Source organism: Danio rerio, chromosome 15 (genome assembly GCF_049306965.1).
Source record: "Danio rerio strain Tuebingen ecotype United States chromosome 15, GRCz12tu, whole genome shotgun sequence".
NCBI lineage: Eukaryota > Metazoa > Chordata > Actinopteri > Cypriniformes > Danionidae > Danio > Danio rerio.
This window is the reverse complement of record NC_133190.1, coordinates 15,704,840-15,709,190: the sequence shown is the minus strand read 5'-3', so window position 1 is coordinate 15,709,190 and position 4,351 is coordinate 15,704,840. Positions and strand designations below refer to the sequence as shown.

At 34.5% G+C, this 4,351-nt stretch overlaps 1 long non-coding RNA gene across 1 annotated transcript; it reads left to right on the top strand.

The window, feature by feature from the left end:
- Nucleotides 1-2,964: 2,964 nt before the first annotated feature.
- Nucleotides 2,965-4,134, top strand: LOC141377790 (uncharacterized). The gene is made up of 3 exons (XR_012390666.1): nt 2,965-3,100; nt 3,294-3,408; nt 3,501-4,134. It is a non-coding gene; the product is annotated as an uncharacterized lncRNA (long non-coding RNA).
- Nucleotides 4,135-4,351: the final 217 nt, after the last annotated feature.

The window sequence follows — 4,351 nt, the reverse complement described above, 5'->3', positions numbered from 1 at the left end:
AATAAAACCCACAGATTTGTTTTTTCGTATTGTTCCCACCATGGTCATGGAAATCATCATCATCAGAAGCCCCTCTCTCTTCCTCAATTGCAAGGCCCTCGCAGCAGATAATCTTTTGGCCTTCTTGGTCAGTTGTGATAAGAAATCACACTGGCAAAGCCTTATTTATAGTACTAAAGCCCCTAATCCGCAGATGGGACAGGGTAAAACGTGCGAGAATGTAAAAGCAGACAGTGTTAATAGTTGAATTCGCAACAATGTTGCAAATTTGTGCGGCAGCGTAGGGTGGGGGTGGGGGGAAGAGAGGAAGAGGACAGAGTGTGGGATCTCTGGACCCGAACACCTTGGATTTAATGTAAATGTGTGGGGGGAGGTACATTTATGGAGTTGTTGAAAATTTGTTCGGATTTATGTTCTTTACAGAAAAGAAGCCAAAGCCAATGAATTTCAGGTTGAAAAAAAAATGTTCGTTGTTTAATTTTTCTTTTGAAAAAAACTGAAAACGGGTCTCACAGACCCGGACACAAGGGTTAAGGTAGCTGTTATTCACACATGAACTCATGTGACTCATGTTGTAGTTAAAGTTAGTTCATGATTAGCACATCCATTAACTCATCATTAGTCCATAATAAAGTACTGTTAAGCCTACATATTAATACATCATTATTTATGTACTGTTATTGTGAAGTGTTATCATAGAAGTAGTAGGAGAATAAGGAGAAGGGTTTGTAAAACCAATAAAACTTTATATTGGAATTAAAAGAATGGCCACAGAACACACCACTGCAGATTCAGAATCCATTATTGTAGTAATGAATTAAATTTGTTTTCTACCGTGTTATAGATTAAAGGTCATATTTAACTTTCTTCGGACCAAATTCAAGATAAACTCTCCACCCGTCGAATGAACATCAATATTCCAGCTGGATTGTCTCAGCCAAAACCATGATGCTGTTTAAGATTTATGCCAGATTGTTTGCATTTCAAAGCCAGCACATAAATTAGGTGTCAGTATTGATGTGTATATGCAGCTTTAATGCAATTTTTATTTGTTTATTTATTTAAAGTTGGCTCTTTTTTCCCAGGTGCTAGGAATACCAGTAAACAAGTTCAGAAAAAGTTGAAAACTATAATTGCCATGCTTTTGCCATCAGACATAAGCTACACACAACTTACTCGCTTATATTTGTAACTTTAAAGCAGCAATTTTGTACTTACTCGGAGAGCAGGTGGGAATCATGATCTCGGCGAGGTAAGAAATTCTCCCCTGAGGAAATTGGTTTCCTCTGTCACTCATCTTTAGCCTTTGTAGTTTTCCTAAAAGCAGAGGGGTGAAGTTAATCTGGAGCATATTCCCGTCTTATAGCAAACAAATTTCAGCTTAATTCAACACCACACTCTTAAAAAAAAAGGTTCCTTGAGGTTCTATATAGAACCTTGAGGTTCTATACTTGGCCAGTAGAACCTTTTACCCAAAAAATGGTTCCATTTAGAACCCTTTGACTGCAAAGAATCTTTTTGATTAAAATGGTTCTATAATTTTTTAATCATAACATAATTATGTATTAAAGATTATAAAATAATTATAAGCTATAACACAGAAAGACAAATCTTTTTGAGTCAAAACCTAATAAAATGAATGCTGTGGTCAAAAACTTAATCAGTGTACATTATGATGGGATTTTTTATGCAGGTTTGTACAATAGCATATAACTTATAGGCCTAGTTTATATATACTCAATGTTTAACATTAATGACAAAATATTTTGTGAAATAAATAAAATAACCAATTTATTTAGACTGTGCAGTAACATGTTGTTATGGTTTAATAATTTATTTGAAACTAATAATTATAAAAAAAGCCCTCTGGTGACGTCATTCATTGACAAGGACATCGTCATGGACCAATGGTGAAGAGCCTCGAGAGTGAAGGTTAATTTTTCGAAAGGAGAAGTCCACTATTTCAGCTTCATCATTCAGGTATGTTAGTACATTTAATATATATAGTGAAATATTTTGTATTATGAAGTAAGGTTTCTATTTGATAGAAAATCCCTCGTGTTATATGGTGATACAGACTGAATGGGGGTAACTTTTAGCGTTAATATGGATAAACACTGTGCTTGTGATGACCTCGGTTGTCACCCTTCGGTTCAGAAATCTGTTAAGTTGAATTTGTTCTGCTTTTTATTCGAAATAATTTACAATATCGCTATGCTTGTTTGTCAGTACTACACATTAAATTACCGATAACAATACACAGCTGTGTTATTTTAAGGCGAGCTTCGAGAGAGAGTGAATGAAGCAAGTGCACGTTATTTTAAAAGTAACTTGATATGAGCCGATTTCATCGTGTTTTTCGTGTTGTTTTTAGCTCCAACCTTGAGCAAACGCTCACTTTTAGCTTGGTTCGTGTGTGTTTTATTGAGCTAAACTCTGCAAAGTAGTGGACATACTGCCCGCTTTTGCGACGTTCCGGCTAGTCTGCATAAAACCGCAAGATAGCAGTGCACCGCTCATGCCCGAGTCTGTGCACGCGCGGGAGGCCAGTCACGGTGCAAGTTCTCCCTATGGCCAGTCCCCCCCTGAATATTATTGAAACCTTTAAAAAGCCAAACATATTTTAACAATCCATAGACGAAAGATCAGATCTTATTTATAAAAGACACAAAAATGCAGACTAAATGTATTGTGTGTGTGTGTGTGTGTGTGTGTGTGTGTGTGTATATATATATATATATATATATATATATATATATATATATAGTGTAAAATAAGTATATATTTATCTTTAAATATTTTAATGTATATTTTATTTTTCTTCAAACAGCCTGGAAACTGAACTGCTTCATAAAACTTGTGCTTGGTATGTATCATTGTTTTAAAATCCAAACAAACTTTATGGTGGTCAGTAAAATGAAAAAAATATTATAAAAGACTTCAAGATTGTATTTATCATTACAGAAAAGTGTCATGGGAACCATATTAAGTTTCCAACTTTGATCTGCAGGACACAAGTAGCTTTGAAGAAGAAGGATCCCAGCTTAAAGAAAAACACGTCACATCCATAATTGTTTGACATCATCTTCAAGCACACCTGGTAAAGTATTGTATTTTATAACATGCATAATTCAGACTTGTTGGCTATTGTGTACTGAAAAAATATATTCATCACAAACATATTCTATTACTTACTACTGCTGTTTTAATACAGTGAGAATATTAAGGTCGTTGCTTAATAAAAAGTCCTGCAGAGAAGAAATATGTATTGAAAGGTGTAAATTTGCCTACAGGATTCCTTGTTGCAATGTCTTCAAAACAAATGTAAAAATGAAAGGATTTCAGTGGTGAGCTCATAATGATGGGATCAAAAGGAAGTGAACTGGACTCTGAGGGACTTAACACAAGGCAAGTTCATTTCAATACATTTTATGTCAAGATTAATTATGTGATTTAAATTTATATTTACACATTCTATAAATGCTGTCTTCCTACCTCAGATTGTGATGGACTTAGACTGTGACACCGTTTACGAATAAGTCAAGAACCAAATAAAACGCACTATTTTCCAGAGTACAGATTATGGAGGGGTCTGCAAATCTAATGGAGCAGTTTCTTCTTCTTGGAGTGCCACAGCTTGTGAGTAACCAAACACTGTCACATTGTGTGCCAAATAGATATGAAAAGTCTGTGTATATGACATTTTAAAGCTCATTTGGTAAAGCAATGCATTAGCAATGCCAAATGTTTTCCAGGTCTCACATATTAATAAATGTATAGATTAAACACAATCTAAGACCCTTTGGATAAAAGTATCTGCCAAATATGATGTATGTTATTTGATATACAGTTATTTTGTTTTGTTCTTATTCTAATTTTATTGTTTTATTTAATGTTCATACTAAATTGAGGTCACTCAGAAATGTCAATTTCATTAAATTCTGTAACAAATGAAATGCAGATTAAATTGAAAATATATTACAGCTGTCTACACTGTATTTCTGTATTTTTGATGACTTTAAAGTACTTGTATTGCTGAAAAGGTGTCACTTGGAAACTTACACAAAGTAAACAAAATGTTTTAATTTAGGATGCTGCATATAAGGACTTAGTGAAGAACACAGAAACATCTTTAAAAGAAATGGCCCAAAAGAAGGGAATGAAAGAAGGAAGTACTCAGCGTTGAAATATTGTTTTACAGAAATCCAAAGGTCCTAACAGCTCTCCTGATTCCATCAAGGCTTGAAGTGTCAGCATTACGATGGCCAACACTCGCTCACTATCCTTCTGCTCCCTCATTTATCAGAGGCACCACAGTAGAATGAATTAGCAATTACTCTTCACTTTCCAG